At 33.0% G+C, this 18859-nt stretch overlaps 2 protein-coding genes across 2 annotated transcripts in view; both read left to right on the forward strand.

Annotated features, from left to right (window-relative positions):
• Positions 1-799, forward strand: part of LOC127861057 (uncharacterized) — a 6846-nt gene extending 6047 nt beyond the window's left edge. Inside the window, exon 3 of the mRNA XM_052399419.1 lies at positions 1-799. This exon is cut by the window's left edge and continues 370 nt beyond it. The gene's annotated coding sequence lies outside the window, so the exon portion shown is untranslated.
• Positions 1-18859, forward strand: part of LOC127861068 (40S ribosomal protein S19-like) — a 251655-nt gene that overhangs the window by 98350 nt on the left and 134446 nt on the right. The gene's annotated exons all lie outside the window — the stretch shown is intronic.

Genomic DNA, 18859 nt, shown 5'->3' on the forward strand with positions numbered 1-18859 from the left:
TGATATGTGTGATCATAAGTTATAAACAATAAATATAGCTGTTACTGTATGTCAGTAAGGGCTATGCCACAAATATATTATATGTGTATTGTGAAGTAATCATTGATATAAATGACAATAGCTGTTTGTGTAATAGTTTTATGTGACAATTATTCAATTATTTTGAAATATGGATACTTATAATTTCTCAATATCATGTTATCACTCTTCATGTTTTTAGAATGTGATAGATGTTTTTCAATGAGTTGATTAATTGATTTATTTGCTCTTCCAAGTGGCTTAAGTTTCGTCAATGGAAGACTAATTGATGGATAATAATAGCCAATATGTTGTCATTAATAGATAGTTTTCACATTAAAACTAATTGTAAATACATTGTTGTTTTTGAAGAGTTTGAATGATTGTTTTTCATCATTTGGCACTTGCTTTGCTTGTCATAATTGTGTACATAGCCTCTAGATGATATATAGAGAATAAAAGGTCACTGCCTGTTTATTTCGTAATATATATCAGGCGAAGATGATAATAAAATAACATCAAGGTTAAGACAGTAATTGGTTTTTTTGTTTAAATCATACCTTTACGTCTCCATTTTAAAAGTAATAATACAATATTATTGCTTCGACGTTAAATTTTTAAGGAGGATGAGTGTGATTTTTGACGTTTGACTTGTTAATAATGACTTCATGAGCACTTGCGCTTAATACTTGTAAAATATGTGTTTTGCTGTGTTTGTAAATGTATGTGTCTGAATATATTACATCTTGGTATCACATTGTTTGTTTTGATGAATATAATTTTATAATACCAGCAATGTTATTTCCAATTGGCAAAATAACCGGTTCCGTGCCGCTTGGTGAAAATTAGATTGAAACAGTCTGAAATAGGGAATATTTGTATAGTGAAATCTTCAGATTGGAAATAATGTTTCTTTTAAGTTGCTTGGTTCTTAATCGCACAAAACCATAAAAATACTCGTTTACATGCCTTTTTGCTGAAATATCTTTTATTTGTTAGATTGTACATAATGCGCAATCGATGCAACTTTTCTTCCGTTTGGGAATATTTTTGAATGGCAATTGGAAACATTTTTCATCTTTCCTGGAATAGGAGTGTCTTTCTACATGAACTTTGTAAAGGAGAAAAACTTCGTTGTGTACCAGAAATGATGACCTTACTGTTGATTTCAAGTAGTATGACCTTCTTCCAAACACTGACTGATATAACAACTTCTTGTTGATGTGATAAAACAATATATCAGGCATATATCAATATCGTGTATGATAAAGAGTCATACAGAATCAATAACATGTCAGAGGCGGGTCAGGGTATTCAATACAATGTGAAATAATAATACCCAAGATTAATCAGTGAGCAGTTTCTCCAGACTGATACCAGTAATTTTGAAACTATAATCCCTGACGCAGAGCGGGACAGTGGATTATAGTCATTTTCTTAATCTTTATGTAACACTTGTGTTTGGTTCCACGATTTTCCTCATACACCTTGTCATGGATTTTGAAGAAACTCGCATGAAATGTTGAGGTCATGAAATGATGTTCACGAGTGGTTGGTCAGTCATGCCAGGTAAAGGTCAAGGTAATACTTCAAGATCAAGAGCCTGTCTATTTTTGTACTTTATCCAAATCCCTTTACTGTTTGGAGCATTTTCATGAATCTAGGCTAAAAGGTTTAGGTCATTAAAACGATATGCAACATGTCAAAGGTTTGTGCTCACTTGTTATATCCTATAACGATTGAAGTATGTGCATTAAAAGTTTATGTCATGGCGACAATATGCAGAGGGTCAAAGGTGTGTCCAGTTCCTATCTCTTATAACAATTGAAGTATATGAACAGTTTTTCATGGAGCCAATGTGCACAATGCATTTATCAATCAGTTTAAATCTATGGTCCAGATCACCACCTAAAGGTCCAACGAGAGGAAGATCGCTATCTCTTGGACTGTCTAAGAAAAGTGAACTTTGTTAAACCTGATAGCGTAGCAATTAGTACATATAAACGGACTCCCAGAGCCTTTGATAATTTTTGCTATGGCGGCTCTGTTAGTCCATATGCACCCCTTCATACACATGGGTGCAGTTCAGCGCACGGAATCCGTGCGCTTCACTAAACAGACGTCGTTCGAGACAAATTGATGAAAATAATTAATAAACTTCATAAACATGTTAAATTTACCTGAATGGCAACCTACGGATGTTATCCTTTGCATGCACCCTATAAAAACACGACGATGTTTCAACACACTTTTCTCGCTGACATTTTTATGTTTAAATTTGAAACAGTGTATTCTGTTTCGAATACCACCTCGTTATCGACTTTAATAGGCTCCATCACATAACCCAACGTGCAAAATATTGGTGTACTGCGACCTAACCAATATGGGGTCAATTTTCCAATATGGCGGATACAGCGTACAAAAGAAAAACTAAGTCAATAAAAGCAATTATTTCTTGCTTTAATGGTACCATGTGGATGAGTTTGTGGTTTAGACAAGTAAACTTTAATAAGTTCTTGCAGTTTCAGTGCTCCTTAACCCTTGCATTGTTGATAACATTTTGCACCCATGGACAAGAGAGAGCGCATTGCAACTCTCAGCAACCCATTGGATTATAAAGCTGAGAGTTGAATTATTGAAACTACGTAGCAATATATCCAACTTGAAACAATCATGAAATATTATATGCCATTTTGGAGAGTTTTACTTTCACTCGTTTGTTGATAAGAGTTGTAATTCCACATTTTCATTTAAATGAAGTTTTCTTTTTTACTAATGGTTAAAAGTAGGCAGGAGAACATGCATAATCTTCGTCCTGATTAAAAAATTGGCAAACGGTTGGTATTAGTTAATTTTATTTTTTTATTCCAAGATGACCAACTTTTTACCAAGAAATTAGCTCATTTCGACATCCAAGTAAATATCTAACTACAAAAATGGAATAAACACACATATGCAATCATGGCTTGGTGATAATTTAATGATCTGTGAATTGAATTTTAAAGCTTTAAAACGGCCCATTAATATACAAGACGGATGAACAAACACAATTTTAATATCACTGTATGTTTTACTTAATGTGTAACTAAGCGAGTTTTATTACGCATTGCTAACAGATGCATTAGTAGTTGACACTGTGTATGTTTACCCAGCGATAATCGCTTGTTCGAAACGTTTATCAAACACCGATTAATTGTATTAAGAATAATTTCTTTTTATATGTACCTCTTACTTCTCCGAAGCTTTTTAGGCCCTCTGTTTTAAAAATCACATGGTGCAGAATCAACGGGGTTTTCAGGGGTTTACACACGGGCTGCACCGAATGTAATCACACCATAAAGAACTTAATTTTTACAAATATCTTAAGTTATTGAAATACATTTTCAAAAATTTTTAGTTCATAATATAATGTGTTCTTCTAGTTTGTGCCGATATCTTAAGGTATTAAAATAAATCCTTGAATACGTCTCAAAATTTAACGTTGCGTGAAGCATTACCGTGTAGTACAAATCTAATATTTAACAAGAACAAAGACTAATTAAATAAAGTATTTCAGATTTATTTAAAATTGCCATAAGCAACATTCAAATCTGTCTTTTATGCACTAGTTTAAATTCGTTAAAAATGTTTTAAAAAGTTAGTTGAAATAAAGCACCACTTGTTTGCATCCATTAATGTTAAAAGGGGGAACCCCACAAAGTCACGTGATCCTGCACCCTGATCACTTTCCACAAATCTTCAAATTAACTTTACCAAATATGTAGACTGCAACGTATTTTAACAATTATAAAGAAAACTTTAAGTTTTTTGTTTGTTAAGTTAAATATTTGCATGTAAAAGTAGTGCAACATTTCTGATTATGCTCATTATATTAGTTTCTGTATTTAATATATGTTTAAATATGTTTATATAAAGAGAGTGCTAAGAGAAACTATGATATTGGAATTTGTTTTAAGACAATCTGAGCGTGATAAAGAGACGGGGTGGGCGGGGGGGGGGGGGGGTAAAATGGGCGACATTGATTGCCGTTTAAGTGTCTTAAAAGATATGACTGACGATATGACTGCTTGATGTTATAGTACCGCACCTTATTCAAAACTAGACGCTGTAAGTTCACCAGTGTTTTCCATTTACGGGTGTACCTGTACATACATATACTTTTCCCTCAACAATCTGTTACATGGTGTCAGAAGTGGGATGATAACGCTGTAAGTTCACCAGTGTTTTCCCTTTACGGGTGTACCTGTACATACATAAACTTTTCCCTCAACAATCTGTTACATGGTGTCAGAAGTGGGATGATAACCAGGGAATAACAACACCAGAGTCAAGATCTCAACGTTTAAGCTATTAAGTCTAGCTTTATTGCATATGAAGCCTTACACTTATTTTAAACGCTTTCGAGTCCGTTTCCTGGGACTAGAATCAGTTTTTGGTTTATATGGGGGAAATCTAAAGAACGCTCCCACACTGGGGATCGAACACGTGACCTCCCGATCGCTAGGCGGACATCATATACACTACACCACGTCGACCTACATATACGTTTCCTTCGACATTAACGTTTACGTTTGAACATCCAGTCTGTACTGATCATGCTAATGCTATATTTATTCTGGTATGTATACTGCACAATGCAGTTCAAAGGATTTTATATGTATTCGTATTTGCCTCATATGTTTTTCTTCATGTACTTGTTAATAGAAATGATGCATCACTTTCTCAAATATGGGTAATTTCACAGATGGACAATTTTTTAATAACATGTTTCATATTTAATTGAGCAATCATGCAATAAAGCGGCTTTATGGTTTAAACGCTTTGCAAATAAATAACATGTTATATTTGGGTTGTTAATGTCAGAGACGTAGATAACGTAGATATCTACGTCTCTCTTAATGTCTACGCTATTTTGAAGGGATTTTTTCACATATTTTGGCATGTATTGACATTTGTCTTTAAATGCTTTATATTGATAAATGTAAATATTTGATTTAAAAAGCTCCAATAAAAAATAAATAAATAAAAAAAATGAAAAAAACACATCTTAATTGGGCTCGAACCATTGACCCCTGGTGTAAAAGTCTAACGCTTAGATCACTCGGCCATGCGTGCTCATACAGGTTGGGGTATTTTATACTGTATACATGCAATTCTCGTAGTGTAACAAAATATAATGCAACACCAGAACTCTCCAAATTATTTAATCGTTTCGCATTGCAACGCTTTATAGTTTTCCGTGTTCTTTAAAGAGTCAAAAGATGTATTTTATGGATATTTAGAGCATGGTAAATGTTCAGTATTACTGTTTCTCACAAATATCATAACTACAACAAACATTTGCGAATCTGAAACAATTGGTTTCTATTTTTTCGTTTTACCAAAACGTGAAACGGTCCCTTTAATGTCTACACAATTTTAAACACAGGTTTTTGTGCAAGATCATGCTTGAAATGACATACAAAACGCGTCTATGCTACGACTAAAACAAAACAAAAAATACACTTTTTCACATCATATCTTCATACCATTATAAATCGTAGTTGCTTTATTCAAACATTAGTGGGTGCGATCGCTTAAGTGCGAATTTGCATAAACATAAAATTCCTAATAGCTACTGAACTACGAACTAGAGTTTATCTGATGAGTATTACCTTTGATTTCGTTCCAAAGAAACATGGCACATGTTTATGCTTTTAAAACTTGATTGCTTTAAGTCCGACAGACCTGTTGCGTTTATGTATGGATAAGTTTATCGTTTCTTATATACCAAATGACAAAATATGACATTTCTGCAGTGAAATAACAGTAATGAAAACAAACAAATTGTTATTTTCACCGGTGAAAAAAAACATTTTCGGAACTACTTTTTCTATTTTTAGATTATCATATCAAAAATTACTTCAAGATTTATATATTTTTTATGATAACGAGTGAATTAAAAACAACATTCCATCGAATCCAACAAATTTTATTTTTTTAATGCTTTTTTTCACCGTTTATTTACATTGTAAAAGAGTTTAACCGGATAATTTCGCTGGTATAATGACGTCATTTTGTGTATTGAAATGTATTGAGGCACGCCACGGGAGAAAGGGTAACTTTTCAGCGAATGGGAAACAGCTGTTAATTATTTTCTTTAAAAGGGGCACACAAGAAACAGAAAATTTGTTCATGTCAGTGTAAGATCGATTGTTATTTCACTCGTGACCATAGAACATAATATTTTCTATGATCACTCGTGAAATAAAAAACGATCTTTCACTGACATGAACAAATAACCTCTACATGTTTTGAAGAGCAGAAAATTGTGTCGATGTGTCATAATTATCTGAACATAAAAGTGGGACATTTGTGAACAGAGCGAATGTAAATTTCACATTTTATACAAACAGTATATGCCATTTTATAAACTATGATTTGATTTACTTTCATTTTCAAGTAACGTGTCTTCTGCACTTTTATTTTAGTTTGCTATTACTCAAAGTTTACCATGTTCATGACGTTAAGACGGTAATACAGAGTACATTATATTAAGCTTTGAATGTATACAATCGTATATTGCTTTTTTATTTGTATGAGTTTTAAGCATTGCGATTGAAAAGGTATTCACCAAGTCAGTCAGAAAACACAAAAAAGGTATATCGGAAGTACAAAGATCATACAAACACATTGAAAGTTTATTCGTTTTGAAGATAAAGCAGTGAATCATAACAACTGACACAAATGCAGAGTTTTATTGTGTTCTGATAGGCATAGGGCCATTGCGTAGGTTTATTATAATTACATTATAAAGTTGGATTTCGAGTGTGATGTTATACGAAATTGCATTGTCAATAAATCGTTTGTAGACAACTCAATGCCAATTAATAGGTTTTAGCTCAGCGCAGTAAAACCGATTTAAACCGCTATGCCGAAGCGCAAATCATCATCATCATTCCCCTGACCGGTTTGGTCGTTTGGGGGAGGAGAAATGAGGAACTGCGAAACAGAAATCCTGTTCGAGTCGAGTTTGGTTTGTGCTGCTCAGAGTAATTATCCAAAGGAAAGGGTGTCCACTCGTTTACATTGTCCATCCAGCTTTTGACGGCCTCGACTTCGACATCCTCCGAGCGTGACCTTGAGACAAGTCTTGCGAAGAGAGGCGTGCCTGGTGACGTGTTTTAATGTGCATTATATCGTTCTATCTACTGTCAACTTTTGAAAACAGCACAATTATTTTGCAAAATGTATTTTTCAAAACGTAATGATAACTTTCAGAAATAATGTAAAACGAACGTCCATATCAAATGCGAAGCGTGCTATACCTCCTAAAAATATATTAATGTAGTTAAATGATTGTTTGAACAAAAAGGGTGATTATGTCAATTATTTAAAATAAAATATATATAATTATACAACACTTTAAAGAACCTTCACTGAAGTCATTTTTATAATATATAATAACATTTGAAGATAAAAATGGAATATCACATTTGTATTTTCTGCAAACGAAAATGTATCAAAGAATAAACAGTATCAATAATACCGATGGCTTTATCTAAGAAGAGGGCTGTTAAAAAGTTATATAGATCTTTGAAAAAGGTCAATTTTCTAAACATTTGGCCTCAATTCGACGTAAACGTGGTTTTAAATAAACAAAAAGAAAACTAAGGGCAACATTTCACATACCGTTAATATTGAAAAAGTAACATTGGTTTAAAACGATGAGCATAAATTATATCCATCGAACATGGCTTGTCTAGGCATATATATTAGCAGTGTAAAATAAATATAACATTTATTCTAATTATTTAGAAGTAAGTAAAATAATCAAAATAATATTAATATATACGTGATTGTTAAACGTGACGTTTTACTGAAAGTGTGTCACGCTACTCATATAAGGTCACGGTCACAATAGACGAATATAATTTGAGAGCGAATTAGAATAAGCATACAAGTTAAGTAATAGTTATAAAAACATTCAATTATAAGCAGTAATTCAAAGAAAATAAAAATAACACATAAAAGCTTCTACATTTAGACATTAATCTCAAGTATTGAGAAATGTAAAGGGGCATTCTGTTTCTGCCGCGAGATACATCGCGTGAACTAATTACACATGATACTTAGTTTTTTTATTCAAAACACTATTTTGACAAATGAAATATTGTTATATTGTTACATTGACCTTTGAATTTTAAACTTATTTTTTCACGCAACATTTCATTTTTGTATGGTTTAATATTCAATTTACCTAAAAATCAGACACACTTATGCTAAATAAATGTTGCTTTTCTTAATGAAGTGAGCATTTTGAAACGACTGGTTTTGTTATTTATAAAAGTGCAGCCTCAACCTGTAAAATGTGAATATTTTGTTTAGTTACCACAGCTTACTCAAATAAAGAATCTGGACTTTACACTAAACTGCTTGCAATATCAACATATTGTAATTTATTTAAAATATTGTACTTCGTAGTTGCATTTGTTGTATTATACAGTTTTATCCCCAGCGCTGTTGCGTGCTCGCAATTCCATTCGAATTTTTCATAGGGACAATATTTTACATTTTTGTGAATTAATGACCCTAGTGCCATAACTGAACACTTGTTATTATTTATTTTTATTCCTGATATATAAGAAAAATTGTGTATGGTACTGATGAGGTTTTCAAAGGACTGCTGGCTGCCATCAAGTGTGTATGGTACTGATGAGGTTTTCAAAGGACTGCTGGCTGCCATCAAGTGTGAAGCATGCATCATCTGCAAATACCGTAAATACTCTATGTTTTCGGACACTTAAAAATAATAAAGAAAATTCGTGTCCGAAAACTTAGATAAGAGAAATATTAACAAAATTTTAAAACATAAATAACGGACGAAAACTCGTGTGTCCGAAAATAAAGAGTCACGAAAAATAATTATTTTTGCTAAAAAAAGGGGGTGTCCGAAAACTTAGAGTGTCCGAAAACATGGAGTAATTACGGTAGTGTTTGTTTTATTTCAATATTGCCTATTTTTACACCTTTAATATTTTGATTATTTCTTATATTCTTAGCTAAAAAATATATCCATATTATAAATAGGTAGGGGAGATGGGACATCCCTGTCTTACGCCCTTTTTAATGTTAAACAATTCTTAGAAATAACCATTATAAGTAATACATAAATTTGCAATGCTATAAAATAATTTAACCCGATTTATGGTAGACTGACTGAACCCCATTTTTTTCTAGACATTTGAACATACAAATGTGATCCAGGCTATCAATGGCTTTTGGAAATTTGAAAAGAAAAACAGTCCAGGGGTGGTATTCCAGAAGCATCTTAAGTTAAATTTTATTTCTATCCTTAAATTGGGAATTTTTCTTAAGTGTTTCATTTCATACTGCCATAGTTAGGCATCGAAAATTACATCAAAATAACATCATTGTGTCAAGTTTATTTGAGTAATACCAAAAAAACATGCATGTCTTTATTTAGTAAAGAAATACAAAACATTGAAATTTTAAACTTAAGTGAAAATATTTAAGAAATGACTTAAGATGTTTCTGGAATACGACCCCAGGTTCGTTATTGTAGGAAAATTTGTCGATTAATTTATTTAAAATTCGTATATGTTCACCTACATATCTCCCTTTTATACATCATGTTTGGTCATAGTTTTTTAAATGTTAAAGGAATATTATTATTCTATTTGCAATCGATGTTGTTACAATGTGTTGTCCACAGTTAATACAGACACGGGCCGACAATTATTTATGGATACAATATAGTTTTCCTTTTTCGGCAACAGTGAAATAATTCCTTGATTTTGAAGTGGGGTTATATGTCCGTGTTGAAATGAAAAATATAAGGAGTTAAATAAATACTGATTGATATCATTCCAAAAAAGTTGGTTAAATTCAATGGTCAAACCTTCCGATCCTGGGCTATTTTATTGTTCATTTCCTTAATAGCATTGTTACATTCGTATTTTGTTAATTATTCGGGATATGTTGCTCTATCCTCATCTGACAGTTTTACAACAATTTTAAACACACAACTGTTTTCATCATAATTCTGTAAAATATCAGGTGTATTAATGCTTGAGCAATATTCTTTTATTTCGTTTAACCCATTTAAGTCTAGTGGACTCTCCCATCCTTCTAAGTTGGATCAATTTATTTCCAAAATTAGGGGTGTCAAGTATATTTATTTCTATATTTAGAATATTTCATAAAGAAATTCATTTAAGCAAACAGCGCAGACCCAGATGAGACGCTGCATTATGCGGCGTCTCATCTGGGTCTACGCTGTTTGCAATGTCCTTTTTTCAGGACGCTAGGCATAAATGGGTTAAGTATCTTTACATGGTCATTTATCCTTAGTTGTTTAATAACCTTTGTTCATATCTTTTGGATTCAAAATAAGCAAAGAACTTTGTCTTTTGTTCAGCCCCTTCAATCCATTCAGCTTCAGATCACATAATAAAACCTGTTATTTGTTCTTCGTTTAATTCATTATACGCATCTTTTTTTTTTAATTTTGCATAAGTATTGCATCGTTTTGGTTTCTTTTTAATTTCAATTCATGTTGAGAACTGCAGATTGTCCTGATATATGTTAGTTCATTATTGCGTTATGCAAAATTAAAGGGATATCTAATTATGTCATACAGAGCAAAACATTGAGAAAAAAAAACACGTATGTCAATAAAGGTTACACTATACTACTGACCAAATATCTGAACATATTTTTCTTATTAAACATATTACGACAAATGCGATTTGCGATACAATTTCCGATCTTATAACAAGAAATTTTTTATTTATAACGTGCTCAACCATTCGAAGACATTTTCGCAAGTTAAATACCTACACGTGTGTTGTCTTCCACGAAACTAAAAAATGTTTATGTTTCACATAATTTGGTGTTCACAAACAGCAGTTGCACGTCAACATTTGAAAGCGAGGTCAACGCACTAACACAATATGGATTTTGGAGTCTCGTAACAACCCATATTAAATCAATGTAATTCAAATGAATTGTTAGTTCCAGCAAAAACAACAACGATGCCACCTTAAAGCAAGTGCCCATCGTCAGGTAAAGTAGTTGTCTATCCAAAACCGACATGGATGCACATGACAAGCAGGATACGGAGAAAGCTGGAGAACTCGCCCAGAACCATGGCGCCCGGATGAAGTAATCCCAGATGGTAACACACAAAGATAAGTTAACAAATGGTAAAAAAGTTGTGTGAACTCATGACTGGTTTTCCAATATGTTTTTCACAGCAAAGAGAAACAATTGGTAAAGAAGTAAAGGCATAATGCACAGTCTAATTATATACGAACCATCTGCTGACTATATACAAGCAAATACAAACGTAAGTTAAAGGTATATTATAACTTGTTATGTATTTATTTGCAAATCGTGTCATCGTTTGTCCATGAATTCCAAAAATCGTAGAATTAACATACGCATCAATTTTGAAAAAAAAAACTTAAAATGTACACGCCCATACGCACATATATTCAAAGTAAGACCGTTTGTTTCAAACACAAATGCTAATATCATTGTTTGTGTAGAAAGATACGAACAGTTATTGTGATGTCAGGCTCATTTCACTTGTATTATAGTTTGTTATGATATATTCCTCATATATCAACACGTAATTTTCGAGAACTAGTTGATATACAAACCATAATTATGCATGCAAGAATGAAAAGGTTGGCTTATTTTCTTAATGATTACGTATGGTGAGTTTTATCGATGAAGTAAGCCTGAGTAACATGTGTTGCTTACTGTGCAAGTTCTCTATGAAACAGACACATGTCTGAATATATTTCGACGAGAACAAACATATGCAAGTTTGTGCAGCTTATTGATTAATCAATTCTGCATTTTGCTGATTTATTGCAAGAACAATTATTCACTACCAGAAAACGTAAACAACATCGAGAGAGTGCTCTCTGATGGTTTTCAACTTATGAAACGTCGCGAGGGTGATTTCTGTTGGGCATCGATCTGGTTTTTATCATGATAGTTTTGTTACTCGTCAATATTTGCGTAACATAGAAAAAAACAATGATTGTACATAGTTTATTTTATGATTTCATAAGGGTTATAAGGAAACGTCGTATGTTTAAAAATGGTATTGTACCTAAATCAAGCAGTAAATAAATATTGTGAAAGCATTATCCGCTTGTGAAAGCATAAATTGCTTTGATCACAAATCCACAATGTGCCAAAATAAATACCATAATATATATATTTATGCTAACATCATACATACTATTAATACATGAGTATACAAGAAAACTGCAAGGTACAAACACATTATGTTAAATAGTTCGCACCTCTTTATGTTCATTATGCATTGTTATATGCACACCTAATTGAATATGTATATTTGTGTAAAGACATAATTTAATAAATACATGTCAGTGCTAACAGTCCAATTAAATTACATGTGTGTTTCATATAAATTCTCATACGAAACATTGTATCTAATCAAGTTTCTAGCAAAACAAAATCACTCGACGGAACTATTTTTTCCAAAAGGCTGTGTCTAATGTGAAAGTATGAATAGAAACATGTTGTTATTGAAATCAATGTATCATCGGATTTTAGCTAAGCGTTTACATTTCACAAAAAATATTACTTAAATTTGTCGTACGCTGATTCACCTTGTTCACCTTCGCATTGCAACTGTTGTGTGGGCAACTCAGTGCTCGATAATTGAAGTTCGACGGTAGCGACATATGTTTAAAATAACAAGTGTCGTAATCAACTGCGCATATTAGAACTGCCATCTGCTCGCATTTTACAATATTAACGAATTCATTAAGTTAAATGTCAAGTTGACATGTTTTTTTAATGTCAGGATGAAGTTAATGATCTTTCCAAAACATATCTACGAGTATTTAGTAGTATATAATACGCGTCAATATTTTCCGAGAAAGCGCACATGTTTTTAATGTCAGGTTGACATGGTCGTTTTAAATGTCAGGTTGACATGCGACGTTAACGATCTGTTTAAAAAATATCGAGTATTTACAAGTATATAATACGCGTTAACATTACCTGTTAGTCAAACAGAACTACTAACTAGTGCTTCAGTGAAAATATCGTAATGTCAAAAGGTTTGAAAATATTTAAATTATTCAATCATTATAAATAAGACGTAACTTGTAATGAGTGAAATATGCCATGCATTTATGTTAATATTCGGACAAATTTAGTTTGTGTACGTAATGTATTTAATGTATAGTGTGTATTCAGTAGATGTATATGGAAATAATGTGTTACGGTTGTGGTTTCAATGTAACAGATCATGGCGACATCCAGAAGCTTTCTCGCAATGTGGTTGATTTGCCTAATAGGTATGATATAGTCATGGTAATTTCAATATTTATACAAATGCGTATCTTGAAATGTATTTCTACTAATTCTACTTAGATAAGTATTTACCTATATAACTACTACTTATTATTGAAAATACATAAATAGATAATAATGATATAATAATAATAGAAATCATCATCATCATCACCATCATCATCATCATCATCATCATCATCATCATCATCATCATCATCATCATCATCATCATCATCATCATCATCATCATCATCATCATTATCATCATCATCATCATCATCATCATCATCATCATCATCATCACCATCATCATCATCATCATCATCATCATCATCATCATCATCATCATAATAATCATACTACTACTACTACTACTACTACTACTACTACTACTACTACTACTACTACTAATACTACTAATAACAATAATAATACTACTACTGCTAATAATAATCATACTACTACTACTACTACTACTACTACTACTACTACTACTACTACTACTACTACTACTACTACTACTACTAATTATAATAATAATAATAATGATGATAATAATAATAATAAAAAAATAAATAATAATAATAATAATATTAATAATATTAAAGGGGCCTTTTCACAGATTTTGGCATGTTTTTAACTTATTCATTAAATGCTTTATATTGATAAATGTAAACATTGGATCGTAAAAGCTCCAGTAAAAAATCAAGAATAAAATTAAAAAAGGAAAAGAACATTGCCCGGAGCATGTTTCGAACCAGTCACCCCTGGAGTTCTGCCAGAGTCCTGAAGTAAAAACGCTATAGCCTACTGAGCTATTCCGCCGAGTACACATTCTTAACGTATTTTATACATTATATAAACAATCTTCGTAGTTGCACAAAATTTAACGACAAAAACAGAACTCTCCAAATTATTCAATCGTTACGCGTTGCAACGCTTTATAATTTTTAGGTTTTAAAATCGTCAAAAGATGCATATAATGGCTATATTAGAGCATGGTAATTGTTCAGTATTACTGTTTCCTCACAAATATCATAACTATAACGAAAATTTGCGATTCTGAAACAACTTTTTTCAATTTTGTCAATTTACCAAAGCGTGAAAAGATCCCTTTAATAATAATAATAATAATTATAATAATAATTTTCTGAAACTGTATATCATCGGATTCAATCATTTATATTGTTAAAAAGAATGGTTTTGTTTGATCGCTACGTTACATCATATGTAGGTTCCTGTGAATTAGATTGTCGTTATTTTAGACTAGCCAACAATACGATAAATTATGTAGTTTGTCGCTTTAATGTTTGTTTAATTATCCTATCAGATCCGCTTAATAACTCCATGTACAAATGTAACTACATTTTTTTATACAACGAGCATTACCTATTTTTAACAATATGTGTACGTCCTGAACAAAAACAGAAACTAGGACTGGCAATAGGAGATTCAAAACATATCAACACTCCGAATCGGTTATTTATTTGACCGACTTACAAAGTAAGCCAACAACTGATCTTTTATTAACTATTTTACTTTTACTTCTATCAATACATCACAAAGGAACTGTTTATTTTTCCATTGCCTAATCGTTAGAGTGCTTATGTAGCAGGGTTCGGCATAAGGGCAACTTATACTGCCTTGGTATATAAGCTATCTTTTATAGCTACGCGGTAGAGTGTCTGCCTGATTTTGAACCGGGAGGTCCCGGGTTCGATCCCCATTGTAGTCGGGGATTTTTCTGGCTGGGCTACATTGGCCCCCAACGTAAAACACCCACAATGTGTGTCAGACGTCCATAAGATGTCGTGGCAGTAGACTTTGTTTGAAATCTTTAACCTGCTGGCCTAGTTTCAAACATGTCTAAATAGGTTTCATAAAGATTTAAAGTAACATTACTACTCAAAATCAACGAAAATTACGTACACTTGTTCGTAAAATAAAAACTTAACCAATTAAAAATCAGTGTTCCTTATGGCAATTGCCGAAATTTCAACGCTAGATGTGGTCTGATACAATAGATGTTTGTAGATACAAAATGCTCGTTTTTATTATTGTTTTGCATATCTATTCATACGACACATGAACACTAAAATGGTGTTCGTGTGTCGTATGAATAGATATATTCGCGGGAATTAATTGTGGCCACAAATTAATAAAAACGAGCATTTGTATCTACAAAAATCTATGTAATCATACCACATCTAGCGTTGAAATTCTGGCTATTGCTATAAGGAACACTGATTGTTAAGGTGTTAACTTTATTTTACGAAATACTTAACGAAATTTTCGTTGATTTTGAGCGTTATAGAGACTTTAAATATAGTAATTATACAGTTTTAACTAGTGACCTAATTGATTACACACAGGACCGAGATTCAGACAATAACTACAGAGTGTTTAACCCATTTATGCCTAGTGGACTTTCCCATCCTTCTATATTGGATCAATTTATTTCCAAAATTAGGGGTGTCTGGTATACTTTTTTCTATATTTAGAATATTTCTTACAGAAATTCCTTTAAGCAAACAGCGCAGACCCAGATGAGACGCCGCATTATGCGGCGTCTCATCTGGGTCTACGCTGTTTGCAATGTCCTTTTCTCAGGACGCTAGGCATAAATGGGTTAAGTACAAATTCTGGGAATGTGTCATCAAGATTGAGAAAAAAAGCTAGTAGTGTGGTTAAGATTGGAATGTTGATCACCCAAAGACGAAGACGACGAGCATTGAGTGATCACAAAAGACAAACGCACGCTCGTCATGCTCAGGTAATACTATTAAATTTATACTATTAAAATTAAAATAATAATCCGGAAATTAATGAATATGACATTGATACATTGAATTTTAACACTGACCTTTGACAGAGGAGCGTTAACAATTATGTGTTTCACTTCTGATACAAGGATTACACATTTAAAGTTATCTGAAAGTCCCCTGAGTCATAAACAAATACTGAGAAGAAACAATAATTGTCAAACTTTCATTTTTAACTGTGACCTTGACCTTTCAGCGAGAATATTGGATGGTGAACGCTACATACTGTCTTGTCATAGGGATACAAATCCAAAATTATATGTATATACTCACAAATCTGAAAATAACATAGCGGACCTAAATATATGACCATTTAAATTGAAGTGTGACATAAAAATCCTTAGTTATATTAAAATCTATTTGTAAAAGTTACAAAGCATAAACACAAATTTATAATTCAATTTTGACCTCGAATTGTAACCTTGTTAAAATACCATAAAAGCGGAAAGTGAAGTTTTCGTTTTTCGGACGTAGCTTCTTAACTAAAATCTAGTTAAGGCGGCAAGTGTCGTCCCTGATTAGCCTGTTCTGACTTCACAGGCTTATCTGGGACGACATTTAACGCTCATGCATTAAGCCCCATTTTCACAGAGCGAGGCTCTTATATAATGTCTTCGATCTGAGGTTCAAGTATAAAGTTCGTTTCTTTCAAAAGTCACTTACAAGGGAAGTTACTCGATATTTCATAAAATAAAGTTCCTTTTGGTGATTTCCCTTAGTGCGCTCGCTGGGGTTTACCACTGCTACTAGTATCACGAAATCTAGGACTGTCAGTTGTAAATCAGTGCCATTTGCGACACAATTTGTTATTTTGAAGATCATATAGTACAAAACAGTAAATGCATGCGCGTTAAGTTTTTATTGTATTTTACGTTTGAAGGAAAGTCTCTTCTTTGGACAGCACATGCTAATCTGGGACGACACTTTACGCAAATGCATAAAACCCCTGATCACATCGCTAGGCTCATTTAAATGAATATGTGTTTATCATATAGTGTATGTGTCAGATTTTATTCCGAATGCAGAAGATTTATCAACATGATATTATATTCTGGTCGATTTAAAAAATGGTCAGTTGAAAAAGATCTGCGGGGTGGCAGTTATCCCTTTATGGCTACAGTGAAACATCACTAGCTTTGAACAGTTTAGTTTGGGCCTCGTGTCAGCACCTTAGGGCCTTTGGGCCTCTTGTTTTCCCGACATACCCTGAGTATAAATAGACATTTAAGAAAAACATGAATTTACAACTTGTGTCGCGCGTCATATCAACAATTTTCCTGTTACAGTGCAATCTCCACGCAGAGTTGTCGTTCCTTGCTCTCACATACAATCTCTGCCATCACAAAAAATATCCTACCAACGAATCTCTGCGCAGAGGATGGCTACAGTGGTAACGTGATTGACCAGCATACCAGCCTATAAGACACCGCCTGAAGTGGCGCACCTCGGTATTTTGGTGCATTTTTATAGACATGTGTTGAGTTTTGTTACAAAAGTGGACTGTGGTGGCATCAGTGTTTACAACCTCAGCGCAGAGATTTGACTGGAACCAGTATAGCTGGATCAAATCCCTGCCTTCATTATAAACCACGTGATGATAACCTAGCCAGGTGGTACACTAATTTTAACGTTTTTATTTTTACTTTTTATAATTTAGGTAATTTATTTTGTATTATAAACCTACACTTATACACTATTTTCAAAACATAAAAGAAAATGATATTACCTTTCATAATATAATACTTAAACAAAACAAAAACATCCTTCCAAATCTGGTCGGATTTTCTTGTGATGGCAGAGGTTGTATGTGAGACCCAGAAACGACAACTCTGCGTGGAGATTGGACCTTTACCAGTTTAACCCTTTGCATGCTGGGAAATTTGTCGTCTGCTAAAATGTCGTCTGCTGAATTTCTAAAATTAGCATTTTCTTCGATATTTTTTCAAAGAATACTATCAGAATAGCAAACAGTTTGGATCCTGATGAGACGCCACGTTCTGTGCCTTTAAAATTCGGTTCCCGCACTGAAAGGGATATAAATCACCGCGTGGAGTGCCGCACCTGGGTATTTCGGTGCACTTTTAAAGACATTTGTTGAGTTTTTTAACAAAAGAGGAATGTGGGCGTGGGGGGGGGGCCAGGGGCATCAGTGTGCTACGAGCACTGTCTATTGGTTTCCTATTGTTTGTAGTGATATATAAATAAAATGATAAAATATTGCGTAAGTAAGAACAAGTGGGGGGGGGGGGGTGGGGGGCGGGGACAGGGGCATCAGTGTCCTACGAACACTGTCTATTGGTTGCCTATTGTTTGTAATGATATATAAATAAAATGATTAAATATTGCGTAAGTAAGAACAAGTGAAAAAGTAAATACAGATCGGCAGGGATTTTTGTTTTTATTTCAGTTGTTACTTCTTTGACACCGTTGCAAGCGCTTGTTTGTAACTACCTGTTTAAGACAAAATGTTGTTATTGTCTGAAAATAAACACAGCTGAAACTACATTTTCCGCTTTGGGCTTTTTACTTCACCAGTCTAGTTCTATCATTTTCTATGAAAACCGGAAATACCTAAGTGCTAGCGGCAATGAAACATATTAATTAATTGCGGTACGCGAGAAAATATCACGAGCAATGTCACAATACGCCATGTGTAGGGTTTGATTTATTAG

Source organism: Dreissena polymorpha, chromosome 15, assembly GCF_020536995.1.
Source record: "Dreissena polymorpha isolate Duluth1 chromosome 15, UMN_Dpol_1.0, whole genome shotgun sequence".
NCBI classification, from domain to species: domain Eukaryota; kingdom Metazoa; phylum Mollusca; class Bivalvia; order Myida; family Dreissenidae; genus Dreissena; species Dreissena polymorpha.